This window comes from Myxine glutinosa, chromosome 4 (genome assembly GCF_964187855.1).
Source record: "Myxine glutinosa chromosome 4, kmMyxGlut1.1, whole genome shotgun sequence".
Classification (NCBI taxonomy): Eukaryota; Metazoa; Chordata; class Myxini; order Myxiniformes; family Myxinidae; genus Myxine; species Myxine glutinosa.
The window spans coordinates 160,435,825-160,461,691 of record NC_136264.1 but is presented as its reverse complement, the minus strand read 5'-3'; the positions used below and the strand labels follow the sequence as shown (position 1 = coordinate 160,461,691).

General features: G+C 42.4%; 1 long non-coding RNA gene across 1 annotated transcript; it reads left to right on the top strand.

Annotated features, from left to right (window-relative positions):
• Positions 1-1,865: 1,865 nt before the first annotated feature.
• Positions 1,866-23,275, top strand: LOC144891845 (uncharacterized). The gene is made up of 2 exons (XR_013623240.1): positions 1,866-2,023; positions 17,765-23,275. It is a non-coding gene; the product is annotated as an uncharacterized LOC144891845 (long non-coding RNA).
• Positions 23,276-25,867: the final 2,592 nt, after the last annotated feature.

Genomic DNA, 25,867 nt, shown 5'->3' with positions numbered 1-25,867 from the left:
CTTTTGGCCTATCCTGATCTCAAAAATAGTTGGTGGTTGAATTCAGTTAGCTGATGTGAAAATCGTATTCAAATTTCAAGTAAATATTTCAAGTAAATCAGATGAAAATTGAGGATTTTAGATATTTGAAAAGGTTGATGACCTTTTGGCCTATGTTGACCTTTTGGACGATGTTGATCTCAAAAATAGTTGGTGGTTGAATTCAGTTAGCTGATATGAAAATCGTATTCAAACTTCAAGTCAATCGGATGAAAATTGAGGCTTTTAGAAATATGAAAAGGTTATTTACCTTTTGGCCTATGTTGACCTTTTGGTTTATGTTGACCTTTTGGTCTATGTTGATCTCCAAAATAGTTGGTGGTTGAATTCAGTTAGCTGATATGTAAATCCTATTCAAATTTCAAGACAATTGGATGAAAATTGAGGGTTTTAATCATTCAAAAAGTTGTTGACCTTTGGCCTATGTTGACCTTTTGAGCTCAAAAATATATAGGATTTTGTCGGACCATAAACTCTATCATTTGTTGAAGTTTTGTGAAGATCGGTTTAAAATTGTGACCTGTAGGCAAGTATAAGTGAGCGGACAGACAAACAAACACACACAAACCGGAGTGATCAACATACTTGTCAAAATAAAAAAAATTTTGACAAGTAACAAAAAACAGATAGACAAAGAAACGGACTCAAATGCAATACCCTCTCCTTTGGCGAGGGTAAAAATATCAAACAATTGACGATTTTAGGCGACCATGACCTTTTGACCTCAAAAGCATTAGGCTTCAGTGACCCAATATGCAAAGCCTGCTCAAAGTTCAAGTCAATCCTTGACCTTTGACCTTATTGATAAAACACAGGTTACATTCAATGAATTTGGTCATTGATATATTCATATGACTGCCATATTGATATTTTTTTTATAATAGGCCTTGGAGACCAATGCACACACAAATGCACACACAATGCATTCACATTGTGACACAAGATGCACACAATTTAGCGCTTCCCTCGGCGAAGATGGGTAACAAGATGGCGCCTCACAGTTTCGTGATCATGTATCCTCCAATCACGAACGTTTTCGCTGAAACCGAGGTCGCTAGATTCTTGTATTCTTGGATACTGGGGGATCATAATATCATAGGATGTCACCTGCCCATAACTTACCCCTCTTCCCATCCCTCTGTCCCCCACCGATCGATGCCCAAGCCTCCACGTTATCCCACCAACCCTTCCTACATAATACTAATAGCTTTGTAAAATACTGAATGAAATGTCACCATTTGGGTATGGTGTAAACATGGTGGGTGCCGTGGGTCTACTCTAGGATACCTTGTCATCACCAAATCCATAAGTTGATGTATTGAATTTTAATGGAGTTTTGATGTAGCACAGACTTGATGGGCCAAATGGCCTCCTCCTGCGTCAAAGTTCCCTGTGTATCCAATTGTGACGATCTTAAAATTTAGATTTATCAAATTACAGCATTGAGAAATAAAGGGTCTTGGTGGACCATGACGGTGCAGCTCGTGTCCTGCAATCTCTCATGGTAGTCCAACAATTCCGAGGTTTCCTCTCTGTAAGCCTGGTTAGTGTTGGTTTAACGGTCCTGAGTTCGAGCCCCTGTCCAGCCGTTGAATTAACACCAGGTGGGTTGACTCGGCCTGTCATCCTTCCGAGGTCGGCAAAATACCAGCTTACTGGGAAGAATGAGCCATTCTAGTATCCTGCGTCGGAGTGGCGACCCGTCCAGGATTGTGCCCAACAGCCTAGAAAAGATACAAAAGGTGTGGCCTGCTTCTTCTTCTTCTTCTTCTCAACCCCGCCGCCCCCCTGATAATTTCTTAGTGAATCTACCAGAAGGAAACGGCGACTAAGGTCCGTATTCGCCGCGTTGTCGAAGCTGCTGCACGTGCTGCTGCTGCATCCCGTGCCGAGCCCCGGCCGTTTGCGGAACAACTTTCACAGGGAGGTCGAGCATCGTCTGGACGACCTTTAAGTAGGCTCCCTGGTGGAACCTCTAAAGGAGGTGTGTATTGTACAGTAGAATTGTATCGTTTTGATCCTCGCATGAGTCTCTGTGCTGTTTGAATAGGCGACATATATATATATATATATATATATATATATATATATATATATATATATATATATATATATATATATATATATATATATATATATATATATATATATATATATATATATATATATATACTGTATACATATAACTGAGAAATAGTAGAAACTCCACAGTACGAGCAGGGCGTCTCATTTGCATTAAATAAATAATCGGGAGATTAAATCATACTGTGTATATATTATATATATATACAGACCCTCGTGTATATTATATATATATATATATATATATATATATATATATATATATATATATATATATATATATATATATATATATATATATATATATATATATATATACACGTGTAATATATACACAGTAATAAACTCATACTGTGTATATTATATATATATATATATATGCACGTGTAATATATACACAGTAATAAACCCATACTGTGTATATTATGTCAATATATATATATATATATATATATATAATTATTTTATACCGTATGTTAAATATTGAAACCACTTCTTCTGTTATTTAGTGACTTTAACGTTTCCATGGTGGAAGTTAAATCCGGGAAGATCACACTCGAGGGAACACATCTTATATGAGTCTGGGGAGTTAGTTATCTTCCTGCTGAGAGTAGTTTTAAACTTTCATGAAGTTCATAATCCTCTACACTGTACATTTGTTTGGAGGTGTTGTATCCTTGGGATAATTTAGAGTTCGTTTTTTGATCGAGTTCAAATATACACTTTTTTTCGTTTTAACCTGTAGCTAATTGCACGAGGTGTCGGTGCGAGTGTTATATTAACTTTCCTTGTGTTAATCTGGAAATAGAACTGTTTGGTGCCGTCATCGTGACATTTTTCTTCCTGGGGAATTGTTAGGAAATCCCAGTTTCTGCAATTCCTGGCAATGATTTATTTATTTATTAGCTCAGCAAGCTGGAATCTAGAAACCCAATGAATGTTCCAGCGAGGATTCTTTGGTTCCTTCTACCAAATTTTGTCACATATTTCTCGGAAACCGTTTGATAAAGTCGAAACTTCACAGTGTTGTTCCAGTAATCATCTGATCTCGTACAAAGATCCTATTTTCCAATCATTATCTTGCCAAAACGAAGTTTTTGCAAGATGTATTAGTCAGCTTGTATGTTTGTTTGTTATCTTGCCAAAACGAAGTTTTTGCAAGATGTATTAGTCAGCTTGTATGTTTGTCTGTTTGTTTGTCTGTTTGTTATCTTGCCAAAACGAAGTTTTTGCAAGATGTATTAGTCAGCTTGTATGTTTGTTTTTTTGTTTGTTTTTTTGTTTGTGGTTAATCATTTTTTTTCACGTTTAGATCACTCTGTAGACCACAGTTATTATTGGAAACTCCTGTAACTTCGCATATCAGAGTCCTATATAGATACCCTTCAGCACACAAAATGTTGAAGGTCAAGGTCAAAGGTCAAGGTCACTTTGTGGTCAATCATGGAGGTCGACGAAACCCTTATTTTTTGAGTAACTTTGATCGGATCGTCTCCAAACTTCATGGGAATCTAGTATATGGTCCGGCGCTCAGCTGATTAGTTTTTGGTGGCGATCGGCCTTGACCTTCATGGTTAGCGCTGGAGGTCGAAAATTATTGACCCCAAGGTCAAATGTTGAAACCCTTATTTTTTGAGTAACTTTGATCGGATCGTCTCCAAACTTCATGGGAATCTAGTATATGGTCCGGCGCTCAGCTGATTAGTTTTTGGTGGCGATCGGCCTTGACCTTCATGGTTAGCGCTGGAGGTCGAAAATTATTGACCCCAAGGTCAAATGTTGAAATCGTAGGTACCATATCTTCGCATGTAACTTCGCATATCAGAGTCCTATAGAGATACCCTTCAGCACACAAAATTTTGAAGGTCAAGGTCAAAGGTCAAGGTCACTTTGTGGTCAATCATGGAGGTCGACGAAACCCTTATTTTTTGAGTAACTTTGATCGGATCGTCTCCAAACTTCATGGGAATCTAGTATATGGTCCGGCGCTCAGCTGATTAGTTTTTGGTGGCGATCGGCCTTGACCTTCATGGTTAGCGCTGGAGGTCGAAAATTATTGACCCCAAGGTCAAATGTTGAAATCCTTATTTTTTGAGTAACTTTGATCGGATCGTCTCCAAACTTCATGGGAATCTAGTATATGGTCCGGCGCTCAGCTGATTAGTTTTTGGTGGCGATCGGCCTTGACCTTCATGGTTAGCGCTGGAGGTCGAAAATTATTGACCCCAAGGTCAAATTTTGAAATCGTAGGTACCATATCGAGTAATACCTCATATGAATGCCCTTGATGAGTGCTTCCCAGATCTGTAAACAGTTTGACGCTATGACGTCATTTGATGACGTCATGACGAAAAAACGGAATTTTCATGAAAAAATTATTTCCTCAGTTCTCATCAAAATCTTTCAATATTTCATGTGCGTTGGTCATGAAGACATACTATTCACCATACGAAATTATTAAGGTCAAGGTCACTTTGCGGTCAATCATGGAGGTCAACGAAACCCTGGCAAGATACGGTTCACCCTGTGGGTGATGTTTTATTTTTTTGTTTGTGGTTAATCATTTTTTTTTCACGTTTAGATCACTCTGTAGACCACAGTTATTATTGGAAACTCCTGTAACTTCGCATATCAGAGTCCTATAGAGATACCCTTCAGCACACAAAATTATTAAGGTCAAGGTCAAAGGTCAAGGTCACTTTGCGGTCAATCATGGAGGTCAACGAAACCCTTATTTTTTGAGTAATTTTGATCTTATGATCTCCAAACTTGGTGGGTATATAGGGTGTGGTATGGCGCTCAGCTGATTAGTTTTTGGTGTCGATCGGCCTTGACCTTCAAGGTCATTTTGAAGGTCATTCAATTTTGACCAAAAGGTAAAATTTTCAAGTTTCAGTTACCATATCGAGTAGTACCTCAAATTGAAGCCCTTGTTGAGTGCTTTCCAAACATATAACTAGTTTGACAATGTGACGTCATTTGACGGCGTTATGACGAAAAAACTGCACTTTTCATGTATATTGTATTGCTTTAGTTCGCATTGTTTAGGTCACTCTGTAGAGCACAGTTCCCTTTGGAAACTCTTGTAAGTTCGCATATCAGAGTCTTTTAGAGATACCCTTTAGCACACAAAATTATGAAGGTCAAGGTCAAAGGTCAAGGTCACTTTGTGGTCAATCATGGAGGTCGACGAAACACTAATTTTTTGAGTAACTTTGATCGGATCGTCTCCAAACTTCATGGGAATCTAGTATATGGTCCGGCGCTCAGCTGATTAGTTTTTGGTGGCGATCGGCCTTGACCTTCATGGTTAGCGCTGGAGGTCGAAAATTATTGACCCCAAGGTCAAATTTTGAAATCGTAGGTACCATATCGAGTAATACCTCATATGAATGCCCTTGATGAGTGCTTCCCAGATCTGTAAACAGTTTGACGCTATGACGTCATTTGATGACGTCATGACGAAAAAACGGAATTTTCACATTTTGGCAAGATACGGTTCACCCTGTGGGTGACATATGTTTTATTTTTTTGTTTTTTTGTTTGTGGTTAATCATTTTTTTTTCACGTTTAGATCACTCTGTAGACCACAGTTATTATTGGAAACTCCTGTAACTTCGCATATCAGAGTCCTATAGAGATACCCTTCAGCACACAAAATTTTGAAGGTCAAGGTCAAAGGTCAAGGTCACTTTGTGGTCAATCATGGAGGTCGACGAAACACTAATTTTTTGAGTAACTTTGATCGGATCGTCTCCAAACTTCATGGGAATCTAGTATATGGTCCGGCGCTCAGCTGATTAGTTTTTGGTGGCGATCGGCCTTGACCTTCATGGTTAGCGCTGGAGGTCGAAAATTATTGACCCCAAGGTCAAATTTTGAAATCGTAGGTACCATATCGAGTAATACCTCATATGAATGCCCTTGATGAGTGCTTCCCAGATCTGTAAACAGTTTGACGCTATGACGTCATTTGATGACGTCATGACGAAAAAACGGAATTTTCACATTTTGGCAAGATACGGTTCACCCTGTGGGTGACATATTTTTATTTTTTACTTTACTTTGAAAAAAATAAATGACATTGTAGACAAAGTGTTGTTGATTATGATGTGGATAATAATAAAGTTCAAGTAATGGTCATTCAATTAACTCGATTGGTCCAAACCCAGGTAGGCAACGATGTTTATCGAATCTGACTCACTGTTGGGAGAGCTGACGAGGTGTCTAGCCAAGTCATTCTGCCATCGTTGCCTTGGTGATTGTCTTGGGGATTTATTTAACTGATATATAGTGCCTTGACGAAGTATTCACACCCCTTGACTTTTTCACATTTTGTTGTGTTGCAGCCTGAATTTAAAATAGATTAAATTTAGATTTGTTTGTCACTGATGTACACAGAATACCTCATAATGTCAAAGTGGAATTTTGTGTTTAGAATTTTTTACAAACTAACTATAAATGAAAAGCTGAAATGTCTTGAGTCAATAAGTATTCAACCCCTTTGCTATGACACTCCAAATTGAGCTCGGGTACATCAAATTTCCTTTGGTCATCCTTGAGATGTCTCTACACCTTTGGTCAATTCAATTGATTGGACATGATTTAGAAAGAAACAACTTTCTATATAAGGTACAATAGTTGACAGTGCATGTCAGAGCAGAAACTCTACCATGAAGTCCAAGGAACTGTCCGTAGAACTCTGAGATAGAATTGCGAGGAGGCATAGATTTGTGGAAGGGTAGACGGACAACCCACCCATCATGCAAGCGTATTGTGTGCAACAGTGGCCCAGGTTTGTCTATGACATCGCCAGGCAACCAAACAGCGCCTGCACCAAAGTTGCGGGAGAACACTGGATCCCCGTTGTGAAGTGAGCGGCTCATTGCTGACTTGTGATGATGCAACTTCTGGTTAAGTTGGCTCTGGTACACTCGAGAAGCTATTTCTGTTTTCAGATGGTCCAGGTTGGTCCTTAGGTGTCGTTTCATCAGTAATTTTGATGCTGTTACTCCTGTTGTACCATGAGGTGTAGTATGATACCTGAGGAGCAGATGCGAGAGCCGGATTTCAAGGTTTCCATCCTGCAGTTTGCGTAGTCTGGACTTGATGACTCCAACTGAATGTTCAGCCAGGCCAGTGGAAGCTTGGTGTTGTGGACTGACAAATTTGTGTCTGATACCATTTCTACGTGTGAATTCGGCGAATTCCGAGCTCGAGAAACATGTACCATTATCACTAACGATAACTCTGGGCAAGCTGTGTGTAGCAAAACAATGTCTCAGTTTCTCTATTGTTCCAGCTGATGTAGTGCTATGTGTTGTGTAAGCGTCAATCCACTTTGAGTGGGCATCAGTGATGATTAGTAGCATCTGACCGTTCACTGGTCCAGCCTAGTCTAGATGAACTTGATGCCACGGTTCGGTGGGCCATTCCCAGGGATGCAGCGGTGCCTTCGCTGGTGCATTCCTGGTGCTATGGCAGGGATAGCAATGTTGAACACACTTCAATATCAGTGTCTAGATTTGGCCACCATACATAATTCCTAGCCAGTGACTTCATCTTGACTATTCTGGGATGACACTCATGAAGTTCCTCCATTACCCTGGAACGCAGATGTTGCGGAATCACTACGCGGCATCCCCACAATATGCAACTGCTGTCCACACTAAGTTCATTTTTACGTGCCACCTAAGGAACATAGGCAGGGTCCCCATCAGGTAGTGATTGCCATCCAAGCTGTAGGGCTTGGAGAACTGTTGAAAGGACTGGATCACGTCTTGTGTCGGTGCAAATATGGTTGGCATCGACGGGACAATCCTCCAGATGATCCATGAAGGTGATCACTGATCCCAAGTTCCTGGAGTCGATCAAGCTCTTTGTCAACCTTTTCGCGCAGAGCAAAAGGAACTGGTCGAGCCTTGCAGAAAATTGTTTGAGCATCTTTGTCAATGTTGGGTTTAGCGGAGTAACCCCGCAAAGTACCGAGCTCATCGTTGAAGATGTCTGGATATCTGGCCAGGACTGCTTCAAGTGGTTTTGATGCATTGGTTGCACGAAATTGATGAATCTGCTTCCAGTTGAGTTAAATTACCTCCAACCAGTTCCGACCGAGTAATGATGGTTCATCACCTGGGATGACGATCAGGGGTAGGTTGAACTTAGGATTGCCGTAAGTCACGTTGACGTCCCAAGTTCCACAGGGTTTGATCTGTTCACCGGTGTAGGTAGAGAGCAGATGGGACGTCCGGTGTAATATGGGTCGGTGAGGTTCACGCCACAAGTTGTTGAAAGCAGCTCGACTGATGAGCAAAACAGCGGCACCTGTGTCAACCTCCATTTCCAAACGTCGATTGTTGATACCGAAGAGAGCCAGCAGAGGTTCTGCTCTGTTGTTAGAGAAGACTGTTGTTGTTAGAAGTCTGTTGTTAGAAGTTGTTAGAGAAGTTGTTGGTTTCCGGTCTTGCTGGCGAGGGTTCGTTTATTCTCAGCTCTCCACGCTTCTCATCGAAATCGAAGTTAAGTAATTGTTCCCATTTGTATTTTCGTTATAACTGTATTTATTTTATGGTGTATATATTGTCTCCCGACGAAGATTTTCGGTGCAAATCTTTCATACCTGTATTGAAAATCGTGTTAATTCGTGTCGTGTCTTGAGGCCTTGTACAGTGTACACTGTACAACCTTGAGGCTTTGTTTTTCTCTCAGCGGTCCGTCGTTTGTGATCCAATAACTTTCGTTCTCTGTTTTCCCAGTCTTTTCACCCCTCCTCCCCACTTTGTCTCCCTTCTATCTCATGCCTCCACCCCCCCCCCCAACCTAACTTCCTTATGTAAATCTCAACTCAAAAAAAAAAAAAAAAATACATTTCCTTCTCTGTTCTCATTCGTTTATTCATTCTTATTCGTTCGTTCGTTCTTCAACCACGTGTTTCTCCCCCATTTCCCCAGATAGATTGTCAAATTTCAACTCGTTATTTTATCGTCCATGCGTTATTGTTTGATTATAGTTAGTTTTGGTTTGAATTTCCTGTAACTCGTAATTAATTAATCATGTTCTGCTCTTCGTGTGCGGCCTTGTAGTTGTACCCCCGTCGGTGTTTGTTAACTTAAGCGTGTTTTGCTTGGCTCTTAGTTTTTTCCCTTCTACCCCAAACATAATACTCTGTCTAACGTTCTAAATCCCCACCCCACCCACCCCCCCAAAAACAAACAAACAAACAAAAAAAACATTTATTTTCCTTTCTCCACGTGTACTGTTGTCTCAGCCTGTATTTTCTGTCCAGGTGTGCTGTTCGCCCCGCCCCCATTATCTCCTTGCCATCCACCGTTTGCCCTGTTCACGTGACTCGTGGTGGTCCCTCTCGGCTCTCCCCCCCGTTGGTATTTTGTGCATATAAGATTGTTCACGGTTCTGTTTAAATATTATTTAAATATGTTTAACCTTTCCCCTTCAGTGTTTTACTCAGTGGTATTTTACAACACGCTGTTTTTCTTCCTATTTAAAAGGCTTTTCTCAATTTCCTCTCCAACTCATTCCACTTCAAAAAAAAAGAAATTCAATATCTTATACGTCTCCCTCACTACATGGTCTAAATTCACATTCATTCCATCCCTCCTCCATCGTTCTGAATCGGATTGCAAACTTGAAAATCACAACAAACCCAATTTGTTTTCAATGTTCGTCTTTCATTAATCATCCACTTTCTAAACTCCCCTCTTGCCCATCCCATCCAAATCCCCCCCCCCCCTTGCACCTACACTCCTAAACTCCCCCCTTGCCCCTCCACTCTTAAACTCCCCCCTTGCCCCTCCACTCCTGAACTCCCCCCTTGCCCCTCCCCTCCAAATCCCCCCCTTTCCCCTCCACTCCTGAACTCCCCCCTTGCCCTTCCCCTCCTAAACTCCCCCCTTGCCCCTCCCCTCCAAATCCCCCCCCCCCTCACCCCTACACTCCTAAACTCCCCCCTTGCCCCTCCACTTCTAAACTTCCCCCTTGCCCCTTCCCTCCTAAACTCCCCCCTTGCCCCTCCCCTCCTAAACTCCCCCCTCACTCCTCCCCTTCAAAACTCCCCTCCAACCCCTCCCATTCAAATCTCCCCCCATACCATTCCTCTCCAATTCTCCCTCCTCCCCCCTCCTCCTCAAAGCTGCCTCCTCCCCACTTCGTCTCCCTTCTATCTCATGCCTCCACCCCCCCCCCCCAACCTTCTACTTTCCTCTGCCCCCCCCTCAAACAACCCCTCACTGTGCCTCATCCCTTCACCATCAAACCTTTCATCCTCCTCATCCTTCCCTTTCTTGGAACTCTTCTGCAATCTCTGACATACTATCAACTGCTCTCCCTACCTCCCCCTCTCATCCTTCATCTTACCCTACTCCTCCCCTCCCCTGTCCCCGATGCTCCCCCTCTCTCTTCATTAACGGTATGGACCTCAAACATCCGGGGCCTTTGCTCAAACCTGACTGATCTCTCCATACAGGTTGCTTCTGACAATCCAGACTTGATCTGCTTAACAGAGACTTTCCTCCTTCAAGATGTCTCTGATTCCTTAATATCTCTTCCTGGTTACTCCCTCCTCCGGTATGATAGACCTGAGCCTCGGCCTGGTGGTGGGGTGGCTATCTTTATCAAAAACTCTCTTCCTCACTCTCCTTGCACTGCCCTCTCTCCTCCTCACCCCCAGGAGTACCTCTGGCTACGGCTTCCTCTCCGCTCCGACCTTTTGTTCATATGTGTTCTGTACCGTCCCCCAAACAGTGATGACTCCATCTACATTTCACTGTCTGACAACATGGACCAACTTCTATCCACTCATCCCAACTCTCTCTTCCTCATATGTGGTGACATCAACTGTCATCATGCCACCTGGTTGGGTGTGGGTTCCTCTCTCACCAGTCATGGCACCTCAGCAAAGGACTTCTGTGACTCACTGGGATTGACATAATCTGTCAATTTCCCGACCCGGATCTCAGCCAATGGAGTATCTTCTCTTCTAGACTTGGTTATGACAAACTTCCCTGCTAATGTCTGCTGCTCTTCTTCTGCTCCAATCGGTTCTTCTGATCATGTGCTTGTCAAAGTGGACATCTCTCTGGCCATTCTCAGAGAGCCTCCTCAGCGTCGACGAGTCTGGCATTTCACTCAGGCCGACTGGGACGGTCTTCAAGCAGCCATCAATCGTCTGGATTGGTCTCCCATCTCCACTGTCTCTGACATCAATTCTTCCTGGGAATTCTTCCAAAGCAAACTGATCTCTCTCATGCACAGATTTATCCCATCTCGCCTTCAGTTGTCTTACCCTTCCTCCCGTCCATGGTACACTGAATCTTGTGGTGAGGCAGTTGCCCTGAAACAACTTGCCTTTGCCTCTTGGAAGGCTAATCCAACTGAAGGCAATCTCAGTTCCTTCCACCAAGCTCGGAACAAGTGTGTGTCTACCCTCAGGAGTGCCAGGAAGCACTATCTCTCCTCACTCAAGAATGAACTCTCAAACCTGTCTCCTTCCTCCAAATCCTGGTGGCGTCTGGTCAAATCCGTTTCTGGTGTTTGTTCCCCCTCCATCCCCTCCCTTCACTCAAATGGCCACACAGTTGACATCGCACGTGACAAAGCCGAATGCCTCAACTCTGTGTTTGCTTCAAAATCCTTAGTCCCAAACCCATCTCTCTCTGTTCCCACCCTTCCCAGTCGAACCCATCTGCTCCTGGACTCTGTGTCCTTCTCTCCTGACAAGGTGGAGGAGTTTTTGTCAAACCTCGACTCTGATTCTGCAACTGGACCAGACGGCATCAGCCCACAGGTCCTAAAATCCTGCTCTGCCGCTCTATCTCACCCTCTCTCTGTTCTTTTCACCCTATATTTTGCTCAAGGTCATCTGCCAGCATCCTGGAAATCAGCAAGCATTACCGCTTTACACAAAAAGGTGCAAAAACAGATCCTTGCAACTACAGACCAATCGGCCTGCTCCCAATTATCAGCACATGGAATCCATCATTGCTTCGGATACGAAATCTTTCCTCTTCTCCAATGGCTTGATCTCTGATCATCAATTTGGTTTCAGACCAGGTCACTCTACTCTGGACATGCTGCTTCTGCTGTCTCAACAATGGATGGAGGTCCTCAATGCCAAACAGGAAATCAGAGCTGTCTCCCTTGACATATCACGTGCCTTCGATACGGTCTGGCACCCAGCTCTGCTCACCAAACTCTCCTCCTATGGTATCCATGGAAATCTCCATGCATGGCTTGCGGACTTCCTCTCTGGTCGTAGTCAACGTGTGGCCCTAAATGGATTTCTCTCATCTCCCCTTCCTGTTCAGGCTGGAGTTCCCCAAGGCAGTGTGCTGGGCCCTGTGCTTTTTCTGGTCTTTATCAATGATCTCTCCGACTCTCTGGAAAATCCTCTCTATCTCTTTGCTGATGACTCCACTCTCTGCCGCTCCATTCCTCTTCCCTCAGATCGGCAGTCTGCAGCCTCCTCACTCTCTGAAGACCTGGACAAAATCACAGACTGGTCAAACAAGTGGAACATGTCTTTCAATCCTGACAAATCTCACACTCTTACGATGTCTCTCCGAAAAGATTGACTGGACAACCCTCCCATCTACTTTCTCAACAATCCTCTCCAAGAAGTTCTGTCGCTCAAGCTTTTGGGTCTCACTATCTGCCATGATCTTTCTTGGGAAAACCACATTTCCAAGCTGGCCTCCAAAGCCAGTCGCCGACTGGGCATCCTCCGTCATGCGAAGTCCTTCCTAGGCACACCTGAGCTCCTCACCACATACAAGGCTTTCATCCGTAGCTCAATGGAATACTGTTCTCCCCTATGGGCTGGTGCTCCTGCCTCACACCTGGCTCGGCTTCACGCTGTTGAATCCAAAGCTTTCAGAATCATTGGAATCTCCCACGATGAAGCTATCTCTGAGGGCCTTTCACTCACTCACCGCAGGCAGGTAGGTGGTCTTTCTGTCTTCTACCGACTCCTCTCCGGCCTTGCTCCCCCAGCTCTCTGTGCTCTGTCCCCCAAATATTCCTACAGGTCGCACAAGATCTGCCAGCCACCCTCTGATGGTTAAACTGCCGAAATCTCGGCTCTCTGCTCACCTTCACTCTTTCATTCCTCTTTTCTCCCGCCTCTGGAACAAACTCCCACACTCACTTCAATCCCACTCCTCCCTCCAGGTCTTTAAAACAGCTGTTCACCACCATCTCTTATCTTCCCCCATCCAAAACCTTGATCTTTTCTACCCCCACTAATTCACCCCAGATCCACCTTGTTTGAAATTCCAACTTCTTTCCTGGAAGTCCTGGCAGTGTCCATATGTTTTATACCTCTCCCACCCCCACCCTTCCCATGCCTCCCCCCAAAGCCCTCTCCCTCCCACAGTTCTCTCGATGTCTCCATGTCTCTCGGTCCCTGCTCTCAAATGTTGTGTTTGTGTCCTTCCCCCTCTCTCCCCATCTTGTCTACCGCTCCCGATGTTATTTGTTTTATGTGTCTGTTTGTCTTTTGTGTGATTAATGTTCGCTCTTTCACGAGCCTCGATCATGTATACAAAAAAAAAAAAAAAACATGAAATATGTGATGTCCATCGTGCATCTCGAAGGTATCACCAGAAGCAGACGTTGCCTCGCCATCATACAGCTCCGAACCAATGAGGTGTTTTTTTGTACCACCCGCTTTATCTTTATGTTTGCGGGAGAGACAAGCTGGAGCGATTATGGCCACTCTTGTGGCAGAAATGGCATGTGGCATTTTTGTAGCGACATTCATCTGGTGAACGCCGACCATCACAGCGATAACACCTGTTGCTCCCATAACTCATTTGTGATGGACATCTGGGTCTGGGATTCATTTTCCGTTGCTGTGATAAAGGCTGTTCGACATGATTGACGGTGGTGTTGGTCTGTGCCTGACCATATGAAGAGCGAGTGATGCCGATGTCAGCAACATTTTTGTCCACACTCTCCATGGCAATGGCAATGTCCTTGGCTATCATAAATTCCAATGTCCGGTCGGCTAACAGGTGGCGCCTTATGCGATCATCCGCAACATCAACAACAAGCATCTCCCGCAGCATGTCCTCGAGTACGTCACCGAACTCGCAGAAGTGTGAAAGCTTCTTAAGCTCTGCAATAAATTCGGAAATTGACTGTCCTGTTGCCTGACGGCTCATATAAACATTGAAACGTTGGACAATAACTGACGGGGTTAGGTTGCAGTGATCCATTAGAGCTTCCACGAGTTCCGAATATTTCAGGTCCCTAATGAGCCTGGGCATAACCAAATTATTCAACAACGTGAACGTCTCTTTGCACCACATACCGACACAGTAGGACTGCTTTCATCTGTCGCTCTTCCGAGATAACATTCGCCTCAAAGTAGAACTCCAAACATTCAGCATACTGTACGTCTTCCAATCACCTCCATGGGCATTGAATTCATCGATGCAGCCATATGACGTCATCATGGATTCCTTCGTGAAGAGGCAAACAAAAAAAAAATCGGAGAATTTCACGAACTGGGTGAATGCCATGGGCAATTAAAGTTTCCTCCGAAGGTTTATCTTCCTCGCCATGTGTAGTTCCACCAAAAGAACACCAATTCAGCTCAATTCAGAACGGCTTTTATTGTGCGAACAACAAGCACCACACCGCTTCCCCGGCCCGCCAACCTGGAAGTCACGTGTAAATCCGTACCCGCTTGTTATATGTTGTAGACGGGGAGGTCTAGATGTTGCATACATCACAGGTATAAAACAATTTCTAGAGTATTGAAAGTTCCCAATAGCGCAGTGAGCTCCATCATTAGGAAATGGAAAGAATATGGAACTCCCAGACTCTTCCTAGAGCTGGCCGTCCAACCAAACTGAGCAACCTGACAAGAAGGGCCTTGTACAGTGAGGTGACCAAGAAACCAATGACCACTCCGACAGAACTACTGTCTGAGTTATCTGGCTAAGATGGGAGAACCTGCTGGAGGGACAAGTCTCTGCAGCCAATTCACAAATCTCGGCTCTATGGGAGAGTGGTTAGATGGAAGGCACTCCTGAGAAGAACGCACATGACAGCACGCCTGGAGTTTGCAAACAGGCATGTGAAAGACTCTGAGAGAATGAGGCAAAAGACTGTGGTCTGATGAGACGAAAATTGAACTCTTTGGCCTGAATGCAAAGCGCTACGTCTGGTGGAAACAGAGCACAGCTCATCACCCATTTCACACCATCCCTACCGTGAAGTATGTTGGTGGCAGCATCATGCTATGGGGTTGCTTTTCAGTGGCTGGGACTGGGAGACTTGTAAGGATAGAGGGAGCAATGAATGGAGCCAAATGCAGGCAAATCCTTAAGGAGAACCTGCTTCAAAGTGCAAAAGACCTAAGACTGTGGCCAAGATTTACGTTCCACCAGGACAATGACCCAAAACATACAGCCAAAGCAGCAGTGGAATGGCTTCAGAGTGGAATTTTATTTATTATAGAATAGTTATGTCCTATGTTATGCTATGCTTCAAAGTTATGTCCACGTACACTTTGAAATGTACACGTACACTTTAATGTTATATGAAATGTGCATGTACACTTTGAAATGTACATGCACACTTTAATGTTGCATGAAAAGTATAGGTATACTTTAATGGTATATGAAATGTAGTCATCCACTTTATTGTTATATGAAATGTACACGTACACTTTAATGTTATATGAAATGTACAGGTACAGTTTGAAACGTATATGTATACTTTGAAATGAACACATCCACTTTAATGGTATATGAAATGTAGTCGTACACTTTAATGTTATATGAAATGTACACTTTAATGTTGTATGAAATGCACACATACACTTTAATGTTATATGAAATGTACGTGTACACTTTAATGTTATTTGAAATGTACACATACACTTCAATGTTATTTGAAATGTTATTGTACACTTTAATGATTTATGAAATGTGCACGTCCACTTTCGTACACGTATCAGCGAGTTTGTCTCAACTCTGATTTTATTTGCATTTTAAAAAGTAGAAACCACATTGGAGATTGGACAAGGTACGCTTTGATTACAAGGAAAATAGTCATGATAGTTAAAGTCTTTATTAAAATAAACTCTCCTTTTGTCTGAGTTTTGTATGTAAAGTATGATGTATGCTGTTGAGATGTCCAGCAATGTGTTCAGTTACCAAGCAGCTTGCTAGGCCAGCCGTTCCTTATCAACTGTTTCATTTGAGTGCTTAAGCCGCTGGCTCGGTACTTCGTGGGGACATCCCAGGGGCAGGGTCCCCACACAACCGGGATAACGGGAAAAATCCGGGAAATTTTAAATAAACCCAAACAAGCATAGTCTCAACTCACCATCTAATAAATAAAATTTGTCGGGTGTCTGTGTCTGTTTGTTCACATTTTTTGCAAAGACTGCTGGGCCGACAACCACTAAAATTGACATACCGACCAAGTCCGGCCCGGAGATTGGCCAAAGGGTATTTTTATCCACCACTTCAGCCTTTAAAGACCGTCTTTTACATGCTTTTACATGCTTGAGAGATTAGACCCCTTAAGACGCTTAAGACCCATGAAAACCCCGAACTCCCTTAAGTAAGACCCTTTAAAACCCTGAATACCCCAAAAACGCTTTAGACCCTTAAGACCCCAAATATCCCAATGACCCATAAAGATCCTTAAAGACCCAGACCCCTAAGACCTTTAAGATCCTTAACACATCAAAGACCCTTAAGACCGCAAAGACCTTGAATACTCTGTATGACCTCAGAGACCAGCAAGACACTTGAAGACCCCTAAAAACCCCTCCACCCACCAGAACCGTCTCACCTTAACATTTTCCTCTCTCTCTGTCTGTCTCTGTCTCTCTCTCCTCTACCCCTCTCTGTCCCTCCCCTACCCTTTTTATTTATTTTTCTTTTTTCACGAAAGCCCTCTCTCTTTCACAAATTTTTTAAAATAAATAACTCCTCTCTGTCCCTCCCATACCCTTCCCTGTCTCTTCCCTCCTATTTTCCCCCTTCCTCCCCATCCCCTCCTCCTCTCCTACCTTCTTCCCCTCCTCCCTTCCTCCCCTCCCTCCCCCCTCCACCCCTCTACCTCCCATATCCTTTCCCTCTTCTCTCTCCATGATTCTCTTAATATTCCTGTCAGCAAAGCAACCCTTTGTTGATAGATAAATGAGGGTAGTTTGTATTCAGAAAATACTAGTACACATATGACAACACAAAATGAAGAATGCATTTCAATAGGGCAACAATGCACGAGAATAATACATCATACGGACTCCCTTGCACAACTAAAGTCAAAGGAGGAAATAAGATAAGATAAGCATCATACCCAGTAGAACAAAATGAGCTTAAACTTGCTTGCAATGTCCGAGTTTATAGTAGAGGTTTGTTCTACATTTTGTGTGCTACTCTCTTATGGATGCTATTTACTCTCTATGTTGCTTTACGAAAGTATTTTCTCAATGTCAAGCAATGCATGTGATGTTAAATTGTTGCACATAATGTGTTTCCGTTCCTTTACGTGCTTTGTCTGACATCACACTGCTGCTGGCAGAATTTGCTAACTAGTACTGGCATCGTGATTTGACTTGTGCGGGCCAAATGTAATGAACTTTGTTTTCTATTCTGCTCAGGTTGAAGCTTCATTGCTGGCGTTAAATGTTCCACCCATTGGGTTTGTGAAGCTACAAGTTGTTCCGGGGGAAGAATATTTGTGGAAAAGTTAACTTATTTGTCACAGTTTCCTGCAACTTTTCCCCCATTCATTTCATCTGCGCTATGGAGAATGGAATTGTAAACCCTCAAGCTGAAACCGAAGAGCTGCCACCTATTCTCCACCTAAACTTCTACCATCCTCAAGGTGCTTGTGTGTTTTTGCTCCTGCCAGAGCAAGAAAAGTGCCACAATTTTAAAGGCCACAAAGTTGTCACATTAGGTCGTGCAGATTCCTGCTTCCTGCGTTTAAATCACAAGCAGGCGTCTCGTGAGCAGCTGCAGATCCGTGCTTGGAGACCAAGACCTGACACCATTGTCAGTTTTGAAGTTGTGAACATCAACAAGCAACCTTTGCAATTGAACGGTGCATCGGTAGGCTACCTCTGTCGTGTGGCCTTACCGGAAAAGTCGCTGCTTACTTTTGGTGAATTTGAAGTGTTGATTAACATTGAAAATGGAGAAGCTCAGGATAGTTTTGCTCTCACTTGCAAGCATTCTGATAAGTCGTTCCGCTCTGAGATATTCTCTGAGTTTCATCATCCCATTTTGGAAACGGGATTGTTTCCATCACCATTCCCAGAGACACAGCCAATCGGTAGTCATTCTGAAATATTGTCAGCAATACAAAAATGATCGCAAGAAAATGATGGAATATGTTAGAAGCTCATTGCTTTCTTTCCGATTGCTGCTTGATAACAATTGCAATTTTATACTTGTCATGGTGTTTAATGGTTTTTTAAATGTCTTTCATCAATGTATTTCTGGTTGTTTAAAAAACAAGACCGAAAGTCTAACAGCAACGTAGCCGTAGTACTCTACTCGCTGCAACGTACAGCTGTCCGTGTGTGTAAAAACACATGACAGGTTTGACCACTTCTACGACATGTTCAGCCTGTATGGCATATAAATTAAAATGTCGGTCGGGTGTCGTACGCTGTAATGACATCATAGACGTAATGACATCATAGACGTAATGATGTAGCGTGGTCATTCTGAAATATTGTCAGCAATACAAAAATGATCGCAAGAAAATGATGGAATATGTTAGAAGCTCATTGCTTTCTTTCCGATTGCTGCTTGATAACAATTGCAATTTTATACTTGTCATGGTGTTTAATGGTTTTTTTAATGTCTTTCATCAATGTATTTCTGGTTGTTTAAAAAACAAGACCGAAAGTCTAACAGCAACGTAGCCGTAGTACTCTACTCGCTGCAACGTACAGCTGTCCGTGTGTGTAAAAACACATGACAGGTTTGACCACTTCTACGACATGTTCAGCCTGTATGGCATATAAATTAAAATGTCGGTCGGGTGTCGTACGCTGTAATGACATCATAGACGTAATGACATCATAGACGTAATGATGTAGCGTGACGGATGGACGCAAAACTGCCGCTACTTAAATATAAAGGTTACTACTACTACTACTACTACTACTACTACTACTACTACTACTACTACTACCACTACTACCACTACTACTACTACTACTACTACTACCTTTAGCCTCATAGTTTGACCTCTGGTGACCTCATTAGTGACCTCATTTGCATATAACACATCATTGTAAAGAGTGTCCCAGGACAAACATTTTGAGGGGTCATATGCAACCATAGGATGACTAGGTAAATAGTTATGGCCATTTGAATTTCGCCTACCCCTAATTTTCAGAAATCACTGACACAGGGGGGGTAACATCAAAATATGCGTGGGAGGTACCTTGGGAATGAGTTTTTTTTCTGTTAACATGGTTTTTCCTAACCCCTAGGGTGTCGGAACAAGTAGGGATCCGACTTTTCCTCTTTTGTTTCAAAGGAGTGGTACCAGAAGCAGACTCTCTGCAGGCTGTCTCAAAATTGGCAAATGTTTTATTCGGCGAGTGTGTTGTATTTTGTTCTTGAAGAGCAGCAAATCTATTTTTAAAATAAAGTGAAAAGGCGACACAAATCTGTGTTCTTTTTGAGACAAGACCAGTCATAAAGTGGTTTACTTTTTGATTTCATTTTATTTGCTCGAAGGCTCAAGCGGATCCTTGCAGATACAATGCGATGGTCTGATCCTACGCTTATAAAAGAGTTGAATGCTCTGCAATTTCTGACACTGTTTTTCCATTTCCGATTTACAATAATGAAGTCGAGTTGTGGTTTTGTTCCATTTGGTACTGAATGTGTCCATAGCTGTCCTGGTCTTTTCTGGAAAGTGGTATTTGCGCATGAAAGGTTATTCTCTTTTAAGAAGTTTTTTTTTAACATTGTGCCATTTCTGTTAGTGCGAACATGATATGAAAATGTAAAGCCTTCTGATGATCCGAGTTGTGCATTAAAATCCCCTCCAAGAGTTAACGTGACGTTTCGGTACCTGTCTGGTTACTGATGATAGATCTTGATAGAATCTCTCAACTTCTACTTCATCGTGTACATTTGTGGGACTATAACAACTAATTACTGTTGTTTGAGGGTTTCCATTAAAAGTAGCTGTCATAATTCTCGATGATATATTTTCGACTTTATTGAGAGCTTTGTATGCGTGGGGACTAACAAGCATACCTACTCCACCAATAGATGCATTTACGCTATTTTTCCAGGCAGAAGAGGTTATTAGTGTCCAACTTTAGCCAACATGTTCTTCTTTTATCAGCATGTCATCATGTATAAATCGATGTTCTTGTAGGCAGATGATGTCTTGTTTTGTTGCTTCAGCTGAGGATATTAGTTCTGGTGTTTTTGATACTTTTTAAAGTGTTTGCACATTTAAGGTAGCAATATATACATCTTTCTTTCCTTTCATCAGTCTTGATTTGTTTTTTGTATTTAGTGTAGTGTAAAGCTCAGTAGCTGATTTTTCGACTGCAACCTGAGCCTCATTAGCAGGACGCTCTCCTTGTTTGCCCGTGCGACGAGCGATGTGGGATGAATGTTTTAAAATTGTTTGTGTCATGTTTTGCTTTCGGTAGCTAGTATTTACACTCGTGGTCGCCAGTCCATACGAGTGTGAGCAGTACCCTATTTTAGATATATTTTAACCTCCAGTAACTTTGCAGTCACTATGAAGCGATTAGTGTTACGATTAGATTTACTATATTATTAACATTATGTTGTCATTATTATTAAAATGATATTACTATAAAAAAAACCGAGGCTAATTCCTTACTTCCGCGGTTATTGGTACCGTACACCGCTTATCATTGATTCATGAACCATACACCGCTTCAACCTAGAAACGTTGGAATAACGACAAAGGGATCACAGTGTTAGGATTATATTTACTATATTATTAGTATTAACGCTATTATTATTATTATGAAAACAACTACTGTATTAAGAAACCTGGGATAATTTGTCCGTAGCGGCCTGAAGGTAAGGCATGAAGCCTAAGGCCTATACGTAATGTGTCGTTGGAAGATCAGTAACGTCTATGCTTTTGATATTTGATGATCATTTTAACAATCGGTTTGTTTGTGTTTCACACTGAATGAAAAACGTGAAGGCTGAGCATGGCGATTGTGATATATGACAGGTTCGACGATTTGTCCGGCCCGAACGGCATAGGAATCAAAATGGCCGAGTGTGGAGTCAGCTGTTGTACACCGTAATGACATCGGACTACAGTCAGCTGTTGTACACCGTAATGACATCAGACGTAGTCCCATCACCCTGTCATGTGACCAGATCCTCAGCTCTGATTGGTATACGTTTGAGGGGACATACATACATATGGACGGACAAACACTGTTCTAGACGGCTTTGACCTGTGGGCTATGCTGTAAAAAAAAATCATTCAGCAAGAGATATTTGGAGTTGTGTGATAAACATGGAATTTTTTTTTGTATACAACATTGAGGCTTGTGTAAGAGCTAATATCTGTAAGGATCTTACCCTTTAATCAACCAATGTGAATCTTCATCATTTTCAGCTCACCTGGACTTTAGTCCAGTGAGCTTATGCGATCGAGCTTACGCGTCGAGCTTATGCTTGTGCTAAAACAAATCCTGCCCTAACCATGCCATCAACCAAACAAACACATGACCTGTATAGTGTATAACCTGTATAACCTGTAAAAACATGACCTGTAAACATGTATCTCTGTAGTCCGCATTGAGAGGGCTTCCATTCAACCAATCATGTGACCAGATTCTGTGCATAAACAAAATTTCGATATTTTATGACGTCATGGACTGTTACTCCTGATGCAGGTGAGCTTCAGGACCTGTGGTCCTATTTTTATAGGGTCAGCAAGTTCTACACTATTCATATGATGGAATTGTTTGCCATGTAAAAATAATTAATTTTGTTATTAATTGTACTGTTAATAGTTAGGGTTAGGGTATGGATGTGTAGTTGTGTTGATCTCCTTTAAGCTATCTCATATTGTGATGTGTAGTTAGTCACATGATCGTGATTTCAAGTATCAGCTATATTAATCTTAAGGCACAAAGTGTTTTTTTGAGATTTTGATTATAAAAGCTGATGTCACCATTTTATTACCCAAGGTTTAGTTTTAGCTTAATATTTTTAACCAGTGACAAGATATGATCATCCTAAAATGTAGACACAACTTGCAAGAGCACGAAATGGGCAAGGCACCCTATTGTTAGTGGGCTATAACCCACAAGCCACTTGGAGTTGAAGGATTATTAATGATATGAGGCATGCCCACCCGAGGCAAGCCTACCCGTCACTTCGCTGACTAGTTTCATCAGACGGCATGTTGTTCTTTAAAAACACATTGCATGTCTATCTGTGAATCAATGAGGATGTAAAATGAAGTGAAAGAGGCAAAAAAAAATGAGCTTTTATAACATGTAGTTGCTGTTGCCGTGGTGACTGTGGTTGTTGTTGTTTGTGTGCTGCTTCTGTGTACTTTTAAATATTTTTTATATTGCTTTGAGAAGTATTACTTTACCAAATATAATTTTGTGTGCTCCTTCCGTGTCCTGAAGGGTTCCTGCTGTTGTAGAGTAATAAATGTTACCGTTGAAATTTCTGCATGAAGCTCCCATTGCTGCTTCTTCTTCTTCAACCACAGAAAGAGGGCTTTTAAAACAGGCATCCTTGTGCTTGAACGGGCACAAATTTTTATTCCGATACACGTAAATCGTTATTGGATTTGCAACCAGGGAAACCGATCATTAGCTTTCCAACGGCACCATTTTTATTATTCTACAACAGCAGGACCCCTTTAGAATGAAGCATGACACATGGACGGACAGGCACTTCTCCTTTTAGTAATTAGATGGTCATTTTATCCAGAAAGCTATTTTCTTTTGAAAAATGTTTTTTAGTCTGAAATTGACTGTTGGGGACCACTCGGTCCACTAGCAAACAGATGTCAGACCCTTGTATACCACTGGTATAAATATACTTATTATGAAGTCAACATATGCTATGTTACATACCATAAAATGACAATAAACCTGAAGCTTATCTCACTTGCATCCTTTACCTTACTGTATATAAACCAGCACCCAACCTTACACGGATCTGCAACAGGCGCACATGGGCTTTTTTTGTGAACACTGTGTGTGGTAGCTAAACTACCAGAGTTTGAAGAATTGCACAGGATTGGAGGGTGTAGTTGGTGTCTGGGACACACCAGCCGTGTCCAAATCCGAGTAAAGGTGATGAGGCCCATCAATGTCAGAAGATAACAAACGGACTGTATTGTCATACAGCAGACTGCCATGGTAAGGTCACATCTAGATGTAAATAGTTTTTGCATCTGTGCACAGAGCGCGAAAGCGGTAAGCACAATAGTTCTACTTTGGGAGAGATATACATATAGGGTATCCAAGATGGCAGCACACTCACTGAAAACACATACCTCAGGTCTTGGGATTTCCTGGGATAAGACACGACTCCACTAAAGCTTACGCTGGCATGCTCTCGACCTGCTTTCTCACTACAGTGACTTCTGAGCAGGCAGAACAATACATCACATCCAGTGCTCTCATCGACCAGAAGACGAACTAGTTCCTTGCTCCAGCAACATGTTCTAGTTGTAACATTATTTTGGCTTTATATTTTAGCCTCAGGAAGGTCTTGTTTGTAAACATTTATCAAAGGTATTGACAGGTTGGAGTTTGATTCCCCCCGGCCTGACTCGAAGAAACTCCTGGTTCTTTGCAAGGACGGAATTGAATCAATAAGCATGCCATTCTGAAGGTTCGACACCAAACTGGTTGTTTGTCTGCATTATTAGGCCATGAGCAGGTCTGAGCTTTCGTTCTGTTTCATTCCATTAAAAGGGTGCAACTTATCTTCGCTTGAATAAATTTCAGAAACATTTTCTCATCAATATAAAAAGTTCGCATCATGAATTTTGTCCAACACTAGGTAGTTTCCGTTAATAATTAGGACTATTTTCAGATAGCATATCCGCTCGCGGGGCAGTGAGTTCGTCGCGCGGCGTAGTAGTATTGACACCCAGCCAATCATCAGTCGGTATTCACAACAAGCACTATATTTATCCAGCAATGGCGTCCTCCATGGAAGGGGTGAATTGCGATGATGTCGATAGAACAGGCAGCAAAAATCGGACCAACTGTGTGTCATGCACATTTCATCTGTTAAGAAACAAGTTATTCACACCTTGACACAGATTCGATGAGATAAGTACTGAACAATAACCGGATGGTGTGTGTGTGTGTGTGTGTGTGTGTGTGTGTGTGTGTGTGTGTGTGTGTATATATTGTCGTGTTTCTTGGTGATTAAAATCTTTCCAAGGAACGGATAGCTGAACAACATGTTACTCCAAGGGGTTCAGTGGAATGGCGGAGTTAATATGCATGGGGAGCGAAAGGGGAAGAAACCGGAGCCTTACCTAAACGGCTTCCACCCGACGTCTTCACACCTGGATAAAGTAACTGAAACGAAAACGGATTTAAAATGAACAAAAATAAACAGGTTTATTTAATAAAATGCCAGTACAAAGAAAACGCACGATAACACTAGATTCCTAAATTGGGACGTCCCTCCATTCCAACTCTTTTAACCTTTCCTGGCTCTGCAGTTGCATCTATATAATAATATGTATTATCTATATAATAATAGCGTAAGGACTCGACTTTGTTATCCCTTTTACGCCGCACCCAGTGACCCGATGCCCACGGCACTAATGGATTTACGATCTACGAACCGCGCTCTTTGTTTATCACGTACAGCCATACTCGAAAAATCTGAATTAGCCGACGTTGGGGCCCAAAAGCATCCGATTAACTGCCGATACGACGCCATGTTATTGACGTCTGCTGGGTGAAGGCGAAGCAAGCCGTCCGCTGATTGGACAGTCGAAGGCGACAGCTAGCCGTCCACTGAGTGGACAATCCAGAGCATGCATTTGTGCCGGTGTCGTCGATCGCGGTGTACGCTAACCTCATCAGGTGGGTTTACCATAATTTCTTCCATATACTGTGATTACAACGAAGTGAAACCGATCAGCAGCCCATCAGTATCATATAAAGCAATAAATACCAAGGCTTCAGCTTCTGAAAGCTTAAAACAAAGTGTACTTCGCCGAGTGACGAAAAGTAGGTGTAGGCCTAGGCCCTACCTATCCAGTTGTTATGTTTCCGTTGTGGCCATGATCTCAACAAATGGCGTAGGCCAAGTGGCGTAGGGTAGGTCATGATTAGCCCCCCCCCCCCCCCCCCCTTTCGTTTCACCAACTCCTGCATCTGCCACCGTTCATGATTATCAAAGTAGGCTTTACCCTGTTCACGATAAGGTAGAAATCAGTGAGTTGTATACGAAGAGATAAAAGGATGGCATTGACTTCGAGACGGTACGTTATATTTTCAAAAGTATATCGTAGCGTTGTCATTTAAGTAGATTGCAATAAATACGTTGTTCATATACGCACTCTTCATTCTCATCTTTCTTCCTAACTCTTATTCGAACAAGGAAATCCCCTATGCCATCCATAATGGTACACTCTATCCATACACCACATCCTCCCTTCCGTGGATGTTCCACGGGTTTCGGCTAGTTATTATTATTGTTTGAGGGAAATAGCCATTATTATT